This window comes from Pelodiscus sinensis, chromosome 3 (assembly GCF_052426305.1).
Source record: "Pelodiscus sinensis isolate ZL-2025 chromosome 3, ASM5242630v1, whole genome shotgun sequence".
Classification (NCBI taxonomy): Eukaryota; Metazoa; Chordata; order Testudines; family Trionychidae; genus Pelodiscus; species Pelodiscus sinensis.
In genome coordinates this window covers 95,146,877-95,167,831 of record NC_143054.1, presented here as the reverse complement: position 1 = coordinate 95,167,831, position 20,955 = coordinate 95,146,877, and the positions used below count along the sequence as shown (strand labels likewise).

The 20,955-nt window shown below is 41.6% G+C and overlaps 1 protein-coding gene across 17 annotated transcripts in view; it reads left to right on the top strand.

Moving 5' to 3' along the window:
* EPB41L2 (erythrocyte membrane protein band 4.1 like 2) overlaps positions 1–20,955 on the top strand; it is a 285,536-nt gene that overhangs the window by 130,489 nt on the left and 134,092 nt on the right. The gene's annotated exons all lie outside the window — the stretch shown is intronic.

The following is a 20,955-nucleotide window of genomic DNA, read 5'->3' as shown; positions in this document are numbered from 1 at the left end:
CAGTGTGAAGATTTAGGTGCACAAAGACTACTCCTTTCAAAATAGCAACTAAGCCTTTTTAATCTTTAATGTGACTGTAATCTGAATTTAACTTTTTAAAATGAGGACCCAAACTTTCTGCAGCAATAGGTTCACTGAATCTATCTGTATTTGCTGGAAATCCTTGAGCTTGGTTGTAGTTAATACTTCAGTGAAGAGAGCATATAGTGAGCAAATGTATTTCCTTTTTTTTTCATTATTCTGAATAGAATGAGCTGTAGGTAAAATACTCTTATGATAAAGTGTAATGTCACATTTTAAAAGTAATGTATTATTGTACATGTTGGATGCTTTATCTTTTGTAAAGTGTTTCTGTCCACATCAACATGTCACTACTATTTTTCTTGGTATTTTTATGTGAGCATGTATGATTCCCCTTTGTGTTCCATAGTCTCCTGGTGCTGGATACTTCCTACAACAAAACCCGTGGTGTTCTTTGATTTTATTTTGGGGGCATAAATATTTAAGATTACAAATTTAGAAGATCCATCCTGATCACGGGTTTAATCTTTTTCTTTGTAATTTATCAGTCTTATTTTTTAAATTTGTTTAACCTTCAAAATGCATCTCTTTTCTTGGCCACATTACTTATAAATTCTTACCCATTCTTTGACACTGTGGAGTCTTCTTTTTTTTTTTACCTCTTTTTCTTTTCATAATGGAAAAATAATCACTGGCCCTCTCCTGCCTGCAAGCAAATGGAATGCAGACATCCTTTTTAAAGCGCAACAACTAGTTCCTTTGATGGCTGCTATCTATAGACTCTGGCTTGGAGGCATAACTTCTGTGTGCATACATTCTGCAGTGTTTTTTGATTTTCATGCCTGTGCCAGACAAGCAGCAACAGTAGCAATTTTTGTAGCTCAGCATCTTTTTTATTATTGTGTGCCCCTTCTTTTTGCAATATGAAAAGCCATATTCAGATTCAGGGTTTGCTGCTAACTGTATTTTAAGAGTAGTTGCTCACCCATCATCTGGGAAAGGCTTTACTTATTCTTTTCTAATTGAGGACTCATGCTAAGGGGGCTGTCACCTCCTAGTAACCAACAGTATTAGGCCAATCTTGATGGAGTTGCGTGGATTTCACCCTTCACTTATTTTTGGTTTTATTTCTCTGTGTGTACTCCCTGAGGCCTTCAATCTTGTCAGTTGCATGCATTGCACTTCCAGCATGACTGGAAGAGTAAGAAAGATATGGTCAGCTTTCTGCAAAACTGATAACTATGACATTCCTTGGACTGGCTTTTGGAAATGCTGTGGAGTAAGAAAACTGCCACCTTTCTTCTACATGCCTGAGATGGAGAATTTTATGTATGGTCATTTATATTTAAGGTAGTAGCATAATACTGTAACTAGTTTTTGAATGTACATATGGATTAGCTCTATACTATGTTAATTAAATGTCTTCTTGCAGTTAGGCTGGGACATGCATTTACAGTTAGGATTTTTATTTCTGCAACATCTGCATCCTAACACAATTACATTAGAACTGTTTAAAACACTAGCAGAACCAAATTAATTGTTTATTAAAAATATAAACCATAGTTGCCATGCCATTTTATATAATTGCAATTATAGTGAAATAAGAGCCACGTTGAGGAATAAAAGCAGAAATTAATGAAAACAACATGGATATTTAAATAAGATTGTCAATTACTTTAGCCATACCTGATAGAAACAATATAAAAATGTGGGATATGAGCAGACCATATGGACTAGTATAAACCCATTTCAGTCTATAATGTCAAATTATTTTTTCACTTAAAAATATATAAAATATTCTGTACACTGTTCTATTGATGGTGGTAAAAGCTTTTTGAAAACTACTTCACAAGACAACTGACATTTAAGAAGCAGATATCCTCAAATGGTTTTCATAGTCCAGGTACAAGTCCTTTGATTTCTCTAATATTTCATTTTTGACAAAATTATGTTGTGAATTCTCCTTTACCAAGTGCTATGTGTTATCTGGAAAATTTATAGAAATGTTTAAATTTACTTTATTTTTTAAGTAAAAAAATAACCCTCCAATTCCAGCCAAATGGATTTTAAACACAATGGTTCAAAAACACACATACAAAACCAACTTCCTGGCTGAGATGCTAAGCCAAGTTTTAGCCTAGAGCATAATTTTCATGGCTGAGTTATTGAAAACGATCATTCTTTGTAGTTCTTACTGTACTATTGGAATGTTTTGTTTACATTAAGCAAACTGTTTATATAAGTTAATATTCCTTATTGATAGAGAAATAAAGATGAACAGTATTTTGTGAAATTAATTATTGTAGGGAAAGCAATAATCATCTTATCCTTTTGAATGTGGACTTTTAAATCACACTCACACTTAAGATGTTGTTTTATTAGTACTTGTAATACATTACTTTTTTTCTGCCCTTGGTTTGGATTGGAAATGAAAGAACAGCTCTACCTGAAATAAAACAGCTTTCACTGAAATAAAATAATCTGAGTATGTATTACATTGCATGGAACAAAGGAGAGAACAAAAGTGATCAGAGTCATAAAGTTAATTAAATTCAAGTTTCATTTGTTTTAATGATACAGATACAGTAATTCCTTCTGCCCCTCTTCTGTTAGCTAATTATTACTAGAGTACCTACACATCTGTATTGGCAAAAATGAGCTGCGGATGTTGAGATCCACAGATATAAAGCAGATAGCTGCAAATTTGCAAGGTTCTAATAAAAAATTTGTATCCCCATATCTGCAAAAATGAGCTGCAGATATCTGCAACCACATCCCGTGGATATAAAGTGGATATTTGTGGATTTGCGGGACTCTATTATCACCATAAGCAGGAGATAAAGCTGAAATAAGAGTTTGTCGTCTTACTGAGATGATAGCAACTCTCTGCTTGACAATGTGAAATTATACATTTCTCAATCATAAGTTAATGTTGCAGCAGCCTGTGTGGCTGGCAGGTATCCTGTTTTCTGCCAGCATTGTTTAGTTGATAAAGAGCTACTTAAACACAGTGAACACTTGATATTTGGATTCAGTTATGTATGATTTTTGTTGTTGGAATTGTCTAAAAGTCAGCTTTAGATGAATGTTTGCTAGACCAGTGTACATTCCTTTCAGGGTTAGGTAAAAATAAATAATTAGATACCGTTACATTAATGTCAGTCCATAACACTTTTATAGCCATAAAAGCTTTTTACTTTCTCAGCTTGATCCAGTGCTCATCAGTGAATGGTTGGTGGAATCTGTTTGCTCTAGCAAGAGGGAAGCCTGGGGGATGTGAGTTAGAAAAAGGATGGGAACAACATAACAGAATAAAGCTGCAACCATCTACCCTAGTTCATATGAATGTTTTATACTGGATTACTCTGTGGATGTTAGTAATTTAAATGGGATATTATAATTACAGTAAAACTCCATTGGTCCGGCATCCAATGCTCCAGCACTCCTGATGGTCCGGCACCATCGGGAACCCGGAAGTGCTCGGGGCAGCCGGACAATTGGAGCTGCTCTGCGCCCGGCTTCCTCAATTCAGCCGCTGCTGAAACTGACCAGCAGCTGAATCGGAGACGCCGGGGGCAGAGCAGCTGGGGTGCTGCCGGGTTGGTCCCGCAGCGCCGAGGGGCGGCGCTACTGGACCAATCCGGCAGCACCCCAGCTGCTCTGCTGCAGGCGTCCCTGATTCAGCTGCTGCTGCTGAAATTAACCAGCAGCTGCTGAATCGGGGATGTCTGGGGCAGAGCCGGACTATCGGAAAGGGGGGCTATGAGGGGTCTGGGGTGGCAACCCCCCCACTGCACCCCACACCAGACCCCTGATAGCCTCCCCTTCTGATAGTTGGGCATATCTGATAATCCAGCACCCCCTGGGTCCTAAAGTTGCCGGATTATCGGAAGTTTACTGTATATTATATTCTACATGGTAGTCACTGCTATAAATTAGCCTCTAGTTTCTCCTTTTACATACATACCAAATTACTAAAAATGATATGGGACAGCATGTGACAATAGTTTTAAAAGTAGTGTGCAATTTTTGCTATACAAGTTAACAACAGTACTAACTCACAGAATTAATACAACTTCTAAGTAACCAGTTTATTTAAAATTCAAAAAATAGTTAGTTTGAAAATGTAAATTAATATTTTACAAGCATGGGAAATAATTGTTTGGGAGGAGAAATTAAAAATAATCTTTTATTATGTAGTTGAGCGGTGATTTTATAAAAATAGGTACTATATTGCGAACTTCGTTTTGAACTGAATTTATTAGCGATAAATAATCTTTTATTTCAGATCAAATTTGGTTTTTTTTCTTAAATTACATTTAAAAGTATTTCACTTTCAGTATACAGTAAAACTCCAATAGTCCGGCATTCAATTGTACGGTACTCCTGATAGTCTGGCATCAAAATGGCAAGAGCCTAGTAAGTGACCTTTGGCAAAAAATGAGTCACAAGGCAGCAGCGGTAGCAGCTGAATCGAGCGAAAAGGGTAAAAAAAGGGTTAAAAAAACTTAAACATTACAGTATACCGTATACAGTATGTACAATAAAAAGGGTTAAAACACTTTATATACAGTATATACTGTATACAGTGTGTATATATATAACCATCTTATAGTACCTCCTGATAGTCCGGCATATTTGATAATCTGGCACCACTTAGGTCCCAGAGGTTCCGGATTATTGGAAGTCCACTGTATCTGCTATAGAATTTCCATTTTGTGTCAACAGAATTCTGAAGAACTCCAGGATATCTGTAGTAAGTGCCATGCAAAAGAAAAATATGCCGTTATGATTGGTCAAGCTTGCTAGGTTTTCCAGTTGACCCAAGGGCATTTCTCTGTTTGTAACACAGTAACTTTTGATTAAACCAATTAAACAAGATTTTACATCCCTATTCAGAAGTCTATACTGAAAATGCGCCAAACTAGTACTGTATGGTCTTTTGAGACAATAAATGTGAACTGGATTTCCTAGGAAATCCTTGGGAATTTTCATTAAATTCTCTCTAACTTCTGTTATGCAAGAACCCATTCCTTTAAAGCTGTGCCCTGAGGATAGGGTAAGTGTCATGATTCTGGTTCTTGATGTGGGTTGGATGAACTTGTAAACATGGAGAAAAAATTGTTGTGCGTTTTGAAAGACTCAAGCATACCAGAGCCTGAAGTTAATGTTGGGGTGACCTCTGGTAAGCTTTGTAACATGTAGGTAGGTTCTTTTGCATGTGTTCTCTGTGATGCTTTTTCTTTAAGAATAAATATGGTTGTTTAGAAGGAGCTTTGTGGTAACTTGTAACTGCAAACAATCCACTGTGCATAGCCCGTTCAGAGAAAGCGAAGCAAAGATGCTGACCAGTTAGGTGGTCTGGTGCTGGGGGAATATTGTAGTGTAAAGCAGGGAGGTGTGTAGCTTTAAAAGCCTGGTCAGCAAGGAATGAGATGTGACCAATTAAATTGGATTGACAGCTTCCGTCAGTGGAGCAGCACAAAGTGTACTTTGCAGATTAAGTGCCTAATTCCTGTTGACTTTCTGGTTTAGAAGGTTGTGTTACAGAAACTGTTGCAGTGTTCAAGGGAGAAGGATCCCAATGCCATTTTCCTTTTAAGGGCTCCTCTAATGGTCCTGCATCAGCTTCCCCAGAGTGTCATCTCTGAGCACAGTGGAGCTGAAGTAGGATTTTCAAGGGGACTCTTTTTTTAAGCATTTATGCCCAAGCTAATATGTAGTCATTAAAACCAGTCTGCATGTGGATTTTTGAACATTTTGATGAGACATAAATGGTAGCCTCAGGGCAAAACTTCTAAAGGGACCCCCTGTTGAATGCACACAGAAAGCAAGGAGCATTCATAACACATATTCCCTGAAACGTATCAAGTATAGGGTTCAAACTCTCAGTGCACAGGAAAGGGGTCATGTTCTGCAGCCACAAATTGTCATCAGGAGCCACTCCCTAGTCCTCCCCCTTTTTGCTCACTGTGGATGTCACCAACAATCCTACCTCTCACTCAGCCCCATAACCTGGGGTCATCTGAGTCAGACCTCTCCAAATTCTCTTACCTAGGCTACATCTACGTTTTGAAGATTCTTTCTGCATAACATCACTGATATAACCTTTACTATCCTTCAACATAGCTAAAACTCTCATCTAGTCTCCCATTATCTCATGCCCAGATTACTGCAGCTCTTGACAAATCTCGTCTTTCTCTGTTTATATCCCTTCAGAATGCTGCTGCTGCCAAGATCATTTTCCTAGCCCATTGGTTTGACCATGTCACCCCTCTCTTTGCGTGCCTCCACTGGCTCATCATGTGAATCATAAGCCACCTGTCTTCACTTTCAATGCCCTTCATGGTCTAGCTCTACCCTACCATATCTCATTCAGTGTCAAAGGGGCAACTTCCACCTCTAGTTGGCCCATGACCCCAGCATCCGTAGCCCACTTGTTACATTTTCAAATAAGCACTTTTGGGTTTCTTTCTATGCTCAGGTGCTAGTGTTCTGAGATTATTACCTATCATTCTGAGCAATATTCCCTTATACAATATCTCTTGTATTCCCTTATTGGTCTGTCTTTATCAAACTGTTGTCTTTTGTTTTATACTTAGATTATAAGCTTGTTGGGGCAGGAACTGTCTCCCTTCTACAGTGCCCAGCATAATGGGGTCCTAACCCATACTGCTGTGGTACAGTTAGTGGCAAAGATAGATGAAATAGGTAAAGGAACAACAATACGGTTCTTTCAACATTAAATTTGGTGTGCTGTATGGTAACTTCTTTTGGCTTACTTTTCAGGCACCTATTTTGTATCAGGATAGTGTTGATACTTCTGTTTTCTGTATTTGCTTTTTGCAGCATCATTTATCTGGACTAGATAAATTCCTCCAAGGAGGAATCCTAAAGCAGATACTTTAAAATATTAGATTTATCTGAATTTCCCTAGTCCTCAGAAGTACCATATTCCTAGATCCTTGCAAATCCATGGATATCTACTTTATATCAGTGGGTATCTGTGGCTCATTTTTGCAGATATGTATACAAATTTTGTATATAGAATCCTACAAATTTGTGAATATCTGTTTTATAACCATGGGTATCCACATATGTGGATGCAAATATCCGTGGCTCCAATTCGCAGATACAGATGTGGATACAGATGTTGTATCTGCACAGATCTCTATTCCTTTCTTGGTTTTTATTTGTAGAAAGCAGTCAAGGGAGGTATTTGGTGCTACAGAGGATGGGGAATCTTTTGTCTAAGGATTAACTTGTTGGAAGCACAGCTAATACTAGGGATGACGTCAGCGGAATATTTCCGAGCAAGCAGTAACAGAATAATGAAACAAGGGACTACAATATACCCAGTCCTAAACTAGTGAACATAATTTGTTACAGTAGGTATGACCTTTCCTTTATTTAACAGAAAATGTGCCTTTTTAAAGTGCTAAAATGCTGAATTGAAACTTAGTTTCTACATTTCTTTAGGATTTATAGTGGCATTCAGCACCTTTTTTACTATTAATTTTGTGTGGAACATACCATATAGCTGTCTTCTCTCCATCAAGAAATTCAAAGCTGCAGTTTTTCATAAACAAAATACTAAGTGTGTTTTTATAATTGAGACATTTCCTGCTAAGGTTATTGCTGTTTCTCTTTGAAAGTTGACTCTAGACCGCTGCATGCTAAAAGCTGGGGAAATGAGGGGGGGGGAATCAACAAACAGTTATTTAGACTCACTGTGTGCCAAAATATGCATATTTTAAGATCATATCTTGTTTGGCAATACTTCTAACATCAGGGGCCTATCTATCTATCTATCTATCTATCTATCTATCTATCTATCTATCTATCTATCTATCTATCTATCTATCTATCTATCTATCTATCTATCTATCTATTGTTAAAGTTATTGGATTACATAGGGAAAGACAAACATTTCTAACATGATTTTTGGCTAGCAGCTTTATGAAGTTTATAGATTTGCTATAATTTAGTGTAGATGCTTAGATATATTGTCTTATTTAAAACATTTTAATAGCCCAGTAATGACTAGTTGTTAACAGGTAGGCTGTAAAAATAAATCTGTACCTGGTGTATCATTAAGAGCACCCCAATGTCTGAAGGCAAGAGATTCCCTAGTATTAAAAATTATAAATAAGTGCTGGCAATATGTTCTTAAAATAGTTAGGGCTTAAGGCGGTGATTTTCAAACTATGGGTCGTGACCCAGTACTGGGACATGGAATGCCAGGCACTGGGTCTCATTGCTGCAGGGTGATCACTGGGGTGCTAAGGCAGGCTTCCTGCCCATCCTGGCATCGCAGACTGTGCTACACCCCAAAAATGGCCAGCAACAGGGAAGTGAGGGAAGAAGGCATAGGGCTCTGACGCTGCCCTAGCCTTAAGCACCAGCTCCACACTAGGGATGGGAAGGTCTAGTTGACTAGTCACTTCCCCCCACTTTGCTGCCTCTATTATATAGAGGCAGCAAGGGGGAGGAAGAAGTGGGGGTACTTAAAGCGGCAGCGCCACTTGAAATCTGGGGCCAGACCGCGGGCTGCACGTGGCATTTCAAAGTGGCAGCGCTGAGTGGAGCCTCGGGTCAGCTGAGGAGCCCCCAGCTAACCCGGGCTCTGTGCGGCACTGCTGCTTTGAAATGCTGCAGGGAGCCCAGGGTCTGGTTCCTTGCAGCGTTTCAAAGTGTCATTGCCACATGGAGCCTGGGGTTTGCGGGGGAGCCCCCCCCCCCCCACAATGACCCTGGGCTCCACCCTGCACTTTCACCTTTGAAGTGTAGCAACAGCCTTAGAACTGTTGCTACACTTCAAAGGCAGAGGCACCCTATGGACTAATCGAATAGTTGATGCAAAATGCATCAACTATTCGATTTAGTCAGTTACCCAATACTTAAGGAAGCCTGCCTTACCACCCTTGCTGAACCACTGACAGCGAGCCACTCAAGTTGCCTGCCACAGCCCTGACCTCCCCTCCAAGCTGGAGCCCCCTCTTCCAGCCCAAAGCTCTCATCCTCAGCCCCATCCCGGAGTTCACACTGTAGTCAAATTATGTTGGGTTATGGGCATCAACAATTTTCTTCAACTGGGTCATAAGAAAAAAAAGTTTGAAAACCACTGGCTTAAGGCATCCTGCCCTACACAAAGGAATGTGATTCTGCCCGCTTGAATATGCATCCCGTGTAAATTGAGCAAATGGAAACCATGCAAATTCATTTACATAAAACGTAACCAAACCCATCATACTAGTGAGCGAGCTAATCGCTTAGCTGTCCTAACAGGAGGAATATGCAGAAATTAGCATGGAGTTAGCTCTTTCATGGACACAGCAAACTGAGCCCCCAGGAGGACTTCCTGAGTTTGAAAACAAAGATAAAACTTTGAGGATATAAGCAGAGAGAGAGCAGTTTTGACAGAATTTGCCTGAAGAGACCAAAAAAGCAAGCACTTTGAACTCTATTGGAACCTGACTAAGAACTGGCCAGGTTCTGGGACTTCAAGGGGCTGCTGGTCTCACTTTGCAAGGAGTAAGCAATCTGGTGGAAGCTAGGGTGAGGCCATTGTGCCACAAGCAGGTTTTTGGTGTCAGGGATTTGAGCCAAAGCTTGCAAGCATAGAAGCATCCACGAAGGGTTACGGGGCAGTAATTGACACAGCCCCTTACTATTTTGGGTGAATTTGCAAAGTTATCGCAGGTAGATTTGTCCTAAAAGTATAATCTCTCCATTTCTCAGGCAGAAGTTTGTCATGTATGGGGATGGATGTGTCTTTACAACTTTTGTTTCTGCTTACAAAACTATAGCTATTAAGCCACCCAAAAGTTTGGAAAACTGTGAATTTGCTGTTGAACAGTGTTAATTCTCTCCTTCCCCCATCCCTATTGTTTATTGCCCTAATCTTACTTTTTAGGCCATAGAATCATAGAATAATAGGACTGGAAGGGACCTCAAGAGGTCATCGAGTCCAGCCCCCCACCCTCAAGGCAGGACCAACCTCCGTCTACACCATCCCTGACAGATGTCTATCTAACCTGTTCTTAAATATCTCCAGAGAGGGAGATTCCACCACCTCCCTTGGCAATTTATTCCAATATTTGACCACCCTGACAGTTAGGAATTTTTTCCTAATGTCCAATCTAAATCTCCCCTGCTGCACTTTAAGCCCATTACTCCTTGTCCTGTCCTCAGAAACCAAGAGGAACAAATTTTCTCCTTCCTCCTTGTGACACCCTTTTAGATATTTGAAAACCGCTATCATGTCCCCCCTTAATCTTCTTTTTTCCAAACTAAACAAGCCCAGTTCATGAAGCCTGGCTTCATAGCAAAATGCAGGACAATGTAGCACTTTAAAGACTAACAAGATGGTTTATTAGATGATGAGCTTTCGTGGGCCAGACCCACTTCCTCAGATCAAATAGTGGAAGAAAATAGTCACAACCATATATACCAAAGGATACAATTAAAAAAAATGAACACATATGAAAAGGACAAATCACATTTCAGAACAGGAGGGAGATGCAGGGGGGGGAAAGGAAGGAAGGTAAAGTGTCTGTGAATTGATGATATTAGAGGTGGGGAGAGTGGGATGTTTGTGAGCTAATGGTATTAGAGGTGATAATTGGGGAAGCTATCTTGGTAATGGGTAAGATAGTTTGAGTGTTTGTTCATTTCTTCTTGGAGAGTGTAGAATTTTAACATGAATGACAGTTCAGAGGATTCCCTTTCAAGTGCAGATGTAAAAGGTCTTTGTAGCAGAATGCAGGTGGCTAAGTCATTTAGAGAGTGTCCTTTCTGGTTAAAATGGCAAGAAACTGTTTTTTCTTTGTGATCTTGTCTGATATCTGTTTTGTGGGCATTAATCCTTTGGCGAAGTGTCTGAGATGTTTGTCGTTTGGCATGACTTGTTCTTCACAAACCCATGCTGGCTATTCCCTATCACTTTATTACCTTCCAAGTGTTTGCATATGATTTTCTTAATTTCCTGCTCCATTATCTTCCCTGGGACAGACGTTAAACTGACCCGTCTGTAGTTTCCTGGGTTGTTCTTATTCCCCTTTTTATAGATGGGCACAATATTTGCCCTTTTTCAGTCTTCTGGAATCTCCCCTGTCTGCCATGATTTTTCAAAGATCATAGCTAAAGGCTCAGATACCTCCTCTATCAGTTCCTTGAGTATCCTGGGATGCATTTCATCAGGACCTGGTGACTTGCTGACCTCTAACTTTCCTAAGTGATTTTTAACTTGTTCTTTGTGTATCCTATCTTCTAAACTTACCCTCTCTCTGCTTGTATTCACTACGTTAGGTACACCTCCAGACTTCTCGGTGAAGACCGAAACAAAGAGGTCATTGAGCATCTCCGCCATTTCCAAGTTTCCTGTTACTGCTTCTCCCTCCTCACTAAGCAGTGGGCCTACCCTGTCCTTGGTCTTCCTCTTGCTTTTAATGTATTTATAAAAGGTCTTCTTGTTTCCCTTTATGCCTGTAACTAGTTTGATCTCATTTTGTGCCTTGGCCTTTCTAATCTTGCCCCTGCATTCCCGTGTTGCTTGCCTATATTCATCCTTTGTTGTTTGTCCTAGTTTCCATTTTTTATATGACTCCTTTTTTATTTTGAGATCATGCAAGATCTCTTTGTTAAGCCAAGCTGGTCTTTTGCCATATTTTCTATCTTTCCTACACAGTGGAATTGTTTGCTTTTGGGCCCTTAACAACGTCCCTTTGAAATACTTCCAACTCTCCTCAGTTGTTTTTCCCTTCAGTCTTGCTTCCCATGGGACTTTACCTACAAGTTCTCTGAGCTTATCAAAATCTGCCTTCCTGAAATCCATTACCTCAATTGTGCTGGTCTCCCTTCTACCTTCTACCTAGGCCATACATCTATACATCTGTGACTCTCAAATAGTTGAGTTAATAATTTACAGCAGATTGATGTATTCATATTATTTTAATCCCTCCCACCATCTGTCTTTCATCCAGGTGAAAAGATTGAGTCTGTTTATTTTTTTTCCACCTGTGAGTGCTTTTAGAACAATTAGATATTACCAGTCTGACAACATCCAAGGAAGCTGATCTCTTGAGCCATTTCAGAATGTACCTATTAACCCTGTAACTTCTTAAAGAAGCCTTTGTGTATAAGTCAACTGTGAAACATATTGTTGACAGACGAAGAAGAATGAATATGGATATATTCCCTGTGCCTCTGGTCAATGTCACTTTTCAGTCAATAGCACTACTGAGTTTTGTGATCTGGATTAATAGAATTTGGTGAAATTTTTGGACAAATTGTTTATTTGCTGAAAAGTTCAGTTTTGGCTGACCTAAAAGTAGTGAATTTGATTCACTTAGTTCCAGCTTGGAAAAGGCTTTTCAGGGAAAACATCAGAGAATTCTGTGTCCAACCTCTTTTCCCAACATTTAGCCAAGTGTTTTGAGCATGCGCATGTGAGTCCTGGGTTTGCATCCTCACTCTGGAGCAGGAAACTCTCTAGACTTTCCATTTTCCATATGAGCATCCTAAATACTAGGTCCGTGGTATCCCACCAGTTCTGAAGCAGTAGCTATAGCAAAATAGCCACATGTGTCTAGCATGTTGGACACCATGGTACTAGGCTATAGGTCATTCAGTCTCTCCTGTGCTGTTTCACTTGTATAAAAACAAATATTCAGCCACAGCTAACGAGAGTGAGAATGACTCCATAGCCTGGCGATAAGGCAATTATCTGGGTGGCAGGACAGATGTATTAAATCTTTCATCTGAATTAGGGAAGCAGGTTTTTCAAATCCATATCTATTTCCCAGGTGAATTAGGGTGGCAGGGGAGGGGAAAGAAATCTGAGTTCACGTTTCTTTTCCAGAGTAGCATTTCAAACTTGGGACTCCCACATTCCGGACAATTACCCTTATCACTGGGCTAAAGGTTATGGGAAGACAGGTTTTCACAAACTCTTTTCTGAATTTGGCGGCAAAATCCAGATATTTTAGGAATTGAACTGTGTGCGTGTTTTGGATAATCTGAAAAAAAATCTATTTATGAAGCTCTAATTGTAGCTGTACTGGAGGCGAATTACAGAAGTCTTTCCTTTTATAAAGGAGACATTTACAGTTTGCCAAAACAAGTACTTGGTGTTGCTAGGTATCTTGCTAATCACAATTGGTGTCCAGTGCTACTACAATTACTTTCAGTGTGAGTAGGTTTAATTTTGCGAAGGGTTGAGGTGCTGTTGGGCTTCTATATGGCTGTTGCTGTTAGAAAAGGGCATCATGGATGATATTGTTTGTGAAGATGACAATTCCTAACATGAAGAAAAAGCTAGTGTATGTGTTTATTTGAAGGCAGTCTGAGTTGATAAAGTAATTTATAATCTGGAAAAGTCCTTAAGAAGATGACTTCATTGTTGGGATAGGATTTTAAGAAACTGTTTCTTCTTTCAGAATTAACCTGCATCTGATTGTATCTTTCTCCTGGCATAACTCGAGTTCTGGTGATAGCTAGTTCTGAAGGGCATGTGATGTGCTATGGTGGAATGCCATTATGTCTGTGGTCCTGGCTACTGAGTGAACATAGTATCTCACTACAGCTTCCACCTATTGGCTGTACAGTGGGGGGAAGCACTAGAATTTTACTGGGTCCATGAGCTCATGGTTGTCTATCAGATAGAGGCAGCAACGGAGTGGGGGGAAGGAGAACCTAGCCTAGCGCTGCACAGCTGATTCTAGGATCAGCTGTGTAGCATTGCCCCTTTGAAACGCCAAGGTGGCATTTCAAATGGGCAGTGCTGCACAGCTGAGCCAGGGGTCAGCTGTGCGGCTGCCCCTTTGAAACACTAAGACAGTGTTCAAAGGGGCAGCGCTCCACAGCTGATCCCCATCTTAGCTGTGTGTGGAGCCTGGCTCCGGGTTCTGGGGAACTGCCGTGTGGAACCCACGGTCATCTGGGGAGTCCTCAACTGATCCCAGGTTCCGCTGAGTTGTCACACGGAGCCTGGGATCAGCTGGGAAGTCCCCAGCTCCACATATTATTTCAAAGTCCCGCTGAGGATTCTTGTACATTTCAGTGCTAGCACCCCCGCATGCAGCCCGGAGTTCTCGGGACTTCCTGCTGGCCCCAGGCTGTATGAGGAGTTCCGCATTCCTCCTTTGAAATGTACAAGAGCTCCTGCTGGAAGTGCCTGTCGACTAGTCAAGTAGTTGATGGAAATTCCATCGACTACTCAACTAGTAAATTACTTGATATTTAGCATTCTTAGTGTGTTAGCCATTTCTTTTATTTGAGGGGTAAGACTGACCATAGAGAAATTGGAGATTATTGATTTTTATCCCTTAAGGAAGGGAATTCTACAATGTGGGCCAGCTGCCAGGAAAGTTCTCTCCAGACCTGCAATGGTCTGACTTAAGATAAAATTTTAAACAGATTTTGTCAAATCAGTGCAAAAAGTTGTGTGATCTCTCTTATTTTGGTATAAACCAGTTTATTTTGGTTTAGCTTAAGTCAACTGGTTTAAATAAGCAGAAATATGTCACACTTTGGTGAAATAAATGTCTAGATTGGGTTGCGCAATGGTTGAAAACATTTAAATTGGTCCAATTTCCAAGTACAGACAAGGCTTTACTTGTACTATGGATCAGTATGGAATCAAAACCCTGTCTTCCTGAGTTCATGGGCATATTTGTATGTGGTATACAGATACCATACAATGCACTTTAGAAATTCATAGACACATTTCAGAATACATCTCATTTGTATCTTGCTCTCCATTATGAGCTGTTGTATCTTCTTCTCCATTATGAGCTGTTATATCTTCTATCTGCAGCATTTCTAAATGAACAGTGCATAGATATAAACAATAATTTAATCTTAAATTCAGCCCTAGGCTAAATATATTTAAAGAAGCTTATGTGTAATGGATCCATAAACAGATTTTGATGACTTAAAGTTTTTTTTAAATAATTTGCTATAGAAATGTAAGCTGCCCCTTTTCTCTTGCTAATTGTCATGGGAATACCAACGTTTGAAATGAGTCCTAGAATAAAACATTTTGAATAATTTAAATTGTATGACAACATAAATGTAGTATTGAAATGCAGTGTGAGCATAACCATGTTTTAGGTTATAATTAAAATACTACTTGTGGGGGTTTTAAATATTAATGTGCTTTTGAAAATTGGCTAGCTAAATCCATTATATACTTTCTCTCAGGTGTTGCTGTGTCATTTGTTGGAAGCTAAAAATAACATTGAATTACAAAAAGGGAAGCTTTCTTTTGTTGAAAGGTACAGAATTTATCTGAGATTCTGTTATCTGAGAGAATGAGGTCAGGTCTACACTGTAAACGTACATTGGTATTGCGATGTCATTTTGGGGTGTGAAAAATCCATGACCTTAGGGGTGCAATTACACCAACCTATCTATCCAGTGTAGATGGTACATAGCTGCCACCTCTCATGGAGCTGGATTTACTATGCCAATGGGAGAATACAAGTAAGATTTTTTTTTCTTTTATCAGATGACAATAGGTTTTGGTTTGTCAGTATTCTAAAGCTTGCCATAAACACACTTGCAAGCAGCTTACTAACAGATACATTTTGGTGTAATGGCTGTCATTTCATAGTTCTTAACTTGAATCTTTCCTCCTTTATTAAATGTTTCTTAGGTTACAAACGGGACTCCACCATCCCTGTCTACTCTGTGGCACCACTCTTTGCATTTTCTCTGTTAGGTCTCATAAGTTTTCCATCTTTAAGTAATATTTGAGAGAATAATTAGTCTTCGAGCAGTGTCCCGTGGGTGCTCCACTGTAGGTGTCGGACTTGTCCCAGCGCCGCAGATCGGAGATCTTTTTCAGCCGTAGTCCACCGGACCGCGCATGTGTGAAGCACGTCTCGTGCCTTTTCGCGGCGTTTGTGTACGCGCAGTCTGGCTCCCACCAGTTCCTTCTGACCAAACTCGGCCACAGGCAGAGTGAACCCCCTTTCCTCAGATTCCTGTCGGGATTGAGAGAGAGAGAAGTTAGTTAGTTAGTTACCCATTTAGTCGTAGTCTTCTGTTCCTATGGTTACAGTTACAGTTATATAGTTGAAAAAATAAATAATTCCTTGTAAATAGTTAGCTTATTTAGTATAATCACCTCAGACGAAAAGGGAGGACCATGCCCGGATCACCCGGCTTTAAAAAGTGTGGCACATGCCAAGAAGCAGTGCCCGCGTCTGATGGACACTCTCTTTGTATAAGGTGCCTCAGAGAGGGGCACATTCTGCAAAAATGTCCCCATTGCTCCAAACTCACTGCGCGAGCCAGGAAGGACAGGGAGAGGTGTCTATAAATGCTCCTTTTTGATAGAATAGTGGTAGAAATGTAGCCGTGTTAGTCTGGTGCAGCTGAAACAAAAAACAGGACTGTGTAGCATTTTAAAGACTAACAAGATGGTTTAATAGGTGATGAGCTTTCATGGGCCAGACCCACTTCCTGAGATCAAATAGTGGAAGAAAATTGTCACAACCATATATACCAAAGGATACAAATTAAAAAAATGAACACATATGAAAAGGACAGATCAAATTTCAGAACAGAAGAGGGATGAAGGGGGGGAAGTAAATGTCTGTGAGCTAATGATATTAGAGGTGATAATTGGGGAAGCTATCTTTGTAAGATAATTAGTGCCTTTTTTCAAATTAAAAGACTTCACTTCAAAGAGAATCCTCTGAACTGTCATTCATGCTTAAATTCGACACTTTACACTCAAATTTGAATAAAGATGCTAATTATCTTACCCATTACAAAGACAGCTTCCCCAATTAGTGGAGCCCTCGGAGCCCACATCTCTGCAGCCACCGTCTCCCAAGAAGACAAAGAAAAGATCTTCACCTTCTCAGTCTTTACCTCCAACACGAGTCAGCGTCGGAGACAAGCCAGGCACCTCAGGCATGTCCGCTTCACGCAGCCCTGATAAACTTAAACAGAGGCACAGTACATTGGCGCCGAATCTGTCGTTTTCTGGTTCCATGGCGCCCATGGCGCCGATTGCGCCATTGGTGCCACGTTCAGCACTGAGTGCTCCACTGGCACTGACACCATCTAAGGCACCGAGCCACTCGCTGATACCAATCGCCGCTTCGGCACCGACTGCCGCCTCGGCATCAACCGCCATCTCGGCACCCGCGGCACTGCATACGTACACAGCACCATCATACGAGGCACCGCAGGCCATGCCAACTGCGGGACCGACCACACACGACAGACGGCACCCTGTGCCCAGGGAAATCTTCACTCTGGCCTCATCCTCACCAGAACAATTCCCTGCTCACACCACCAGCTGCCAAAAGCACGGAAACTGCCAACTCCTTCCCCCACATGCGCTTCTCCTCAGAGCCGCCCTCACCTTCTCCGGCGCATTGAAGGCACTCATTGAGGCATTACACACAGCGAACTTATCGTTCCCCGCAAGTCTCACTTCACTACCACTACCAGTACTAATGCTCATCGGCTCCACTCATGCCAGGGGAAGATTGTGATCTCCCAGATCACCAACACTTTTCACCCACTCGGCATACCATGCAATGCACAAACGGGCATACTATACTAGGTCTCCACATAGGTCCCGTTACAACGATCGTTCACCAAGCTGCTATCATTATTACACTCGTCATTCCCACTCATCTTGCTGGGACACATTATCGCCTTCATCTCCTCACCGCTCACATTCCTCACCTGCTGAAGATCGTTTGTCTGCACTACCCTCAACAAGACTACCTGGTATTCCGCTTCCCGTAACCTCCACGTCACACACCCCGCATCACCAACAACCTCTTTCTAAACAGGGAGAATTACAAGGACAGTCACCCACTGACCAATCATCATCATCACCAGATGATGCAGTCTTTCAAGGTGACATTACCCCATTGGATGACCTTCGTCAGTTTCAAGAACTGTTTAAGAGGGTTGCAGACAAACAGTGTGTACAATAAAAACATCATCATTTGCTCAGGAATCTTCAACCATCACATCAAGCCAAAGTTGTACTACCGCTAGATGTTGCCAGCCTAGACATAGCGGATGATATATGGCAGGTGCCAGCATCGATTCCCACTATCAACAAAAAAGCAGACAAATATTTTGTTCCAGCGAAAGGCATGGAGTTCCTCTTCACCCATCCACAACCAAATTCACTGGTTGTGGATGCAGCTCAGGAGAGGGCAAAGGCTCCCCAACAAAAACCCAATGGTGCAGACGAGGACAGGAAACGTCTAGACCTGTTCAGCCGAAAGATGTATTCTTCGGTGATGCTGACCCCACGCATGACCTATTACGCAGCATTATTGGCCAACCATAACTTTGACAATTATGCAAAGTTGGTCTCACTCATGGAACACGTACCCAATACTAAGCGCAACATTCTTAAGGCAGGGGTCCAAGAAGGCTACGCAGCCTCCAGAAGAGCTCTGCATATAGCCCTGGACACAGTGGATACTGCAGCATGCACCACAGTCACCTCGGTGGTTATGTGCAGAGCATCATGGCTGCAACAGGCAGCTGTCCCAAAAGACCTCGTGTCTAAAGTCGAAGATCTCTCATTTGACAGGCAGTCTCTTTTTTGAGAAAACAGACCAAGTCCTTCACTCAGGCAAGGACTCCAGAACCATACTTAGAATCCTGGGGATATACACACCACCTTACCGGCGTAAGAGGTACACACTGTACCAGAAGCAAAGACCGTTCTCCCACCAAATGACCTCATATAGACCGCATGACCAGCAACACAACAAATAGCATCAGCTGAGAAAATGACCCCCACCAAAAGCATCTGGCCAGCACAACACCAGACAACAGGTTTGACGCTTTGGTCGAGGGACTCAGAACCATACTGCTCAACAACCATACTCATGCCACAGACGCTTTATTCCACCATCATCTAAGGCCTTTTCAACAATGATGGGCCCATGTTACCACTGACAGGTGGGTCCTTCAAACCATCGAACAAGGTAACATCATCCCATTCACATCACTGCCTCCTCCCTCCCCTCCCACCTTGTCCCTCTTCAGGGACCCATGTCACGAACCTCTGCTAAAACAAGAAGTACTTCGTCTACTGACCATTGGAGCAATAGAGAAAGTTCCAGAAGAGTTCAGGGGCAGGGTTTTTTTTCCCGATACTTCTTATCCGAGAAAGTTGGGAGGTTGGAGGCTGATTCTAGACCTCCAAGGCTTAAATCGATATCTTCGAAAGCAATGTTTCCGGATGGCTACCCTAGCTACGATCATCCCGGCACTACACAGTGGATATTAGTTCATATCCCTCGATTTGAAGGATGCGTATTTTCATGTGGCCATCCATCTGGCCCACAGAAGGTTCCTTCATTTCCAAATAAGTGCAGACCATTTCCAATACAAGGTCCTGCCCTTTGGTCTCTTGTTGGCTCTCAGGCTCTACTCCAAGACTCTGGCGGTATTTACAGCATACTTCCATCATCTGGGTAAATTCCCTTATCTGGACGACTGCCTAATCAGAGCACCTGCATCAATAGAAGCTCTTCATGCCACAAACAACGTAAGAGCAGTTTTCGAGGCATTAGGCCTGATTCTCAATATTCCAAATTCAGCCATGATGCCCCACCAATCAATACAATTGATTGGTGCCCACCTCGACTTGACCAAAGCTCCAGCCTTTTTACAATGACCAGGTTTCAAACAATCCAAGACCTGATACAAATACTTTCTACCAGTCCCAAAACATCTATACTCCACTGTCTACAGCTCATGGGACATATGGCGTCCACGATGTATGTTGTGGAACACATGAGGTTACACTTCCGGTGCCTTTAACACTGGATAGCCACCGTATATACCCCAAATACCCATGCCATCTACAAGATGGTTACAATCCCTGTCTATGTCAAAAAATTGCTGACTTGATGAACTATCCCCGACAATCTAATGTTTGGCATACCCTTTCATCGTCCCCAGCCGACAATGCAGTTGACTACTGACACATCACTCCTCAGAAGGGGTGCCCACTTGAAACACAAACAGGCGCAGGGCCTATGGTCCCCCAGAGAATCATTGATGCACACCAATTTCCTGGAACTACGGGTGGTCTACAACGCCTGCCAACAATTCCTCCCCGTTATCCAGGGACAAGTCAAGAGTCCTCACCGACAATATGACCACCATATATTACATAAACTGACAGGGAAGAGCTCGGTCCCGATCCCTTTGCGCCAAAGTGATACGTTTGTGGAACTGGTGCAATCACCACAAAATCTCCCTTCTCACAGAGTATCTCCTGGGATGGCAGAATTCCATAGCTGATGCACTAAGCAGATATTTTTCCATGAACCACAAGTGGGAGCTACATCCAGAAGTACTCTCCATCATATTCCATTGCTGGGGGGTTCCCATCAGTAGGGTCGCAGGGGTCTCCTTGGGAGTGAGGCTCATTGGCTGCCGGCCCGACCCCCAGGGACTATAGAATAGTTGACTAACCAATACAATTTCATGAGGTTACGTGACTATTCAATTAACCGATATTTAATATTCCTAGTTGTCACACCTTCACTCAGCTTTACTTCTTAGTATTAGGGACTAGATCCTATGGCCACTTTGGTAGAGCTGCCTGCTGTCATTTCAGTTCACTCTGAGCACCCACCTTTGAGTCATTAAATTGCTGCTTATGAGTCACCAAAGTGGAATATGAGTGGGCAGTCATTTGAAGGAAGAACAGTTACTTACTGTATGTCAACTGTGTTTTTAAAAGATGTTGTCCATATGCATTCTATGATCCTCCTTCAGTTCCCATAAGAAAAGTCCTAGCTATATAGATTCCATTTTGCCAAAGGAACCAGAGAGCAGTTGTCAGTCCAACTCTTTTATGCCTTTGGCTATTGAGGACCAGAGGCATGTAGGGCACAGATGTGATCCAAACAGACACTGCTA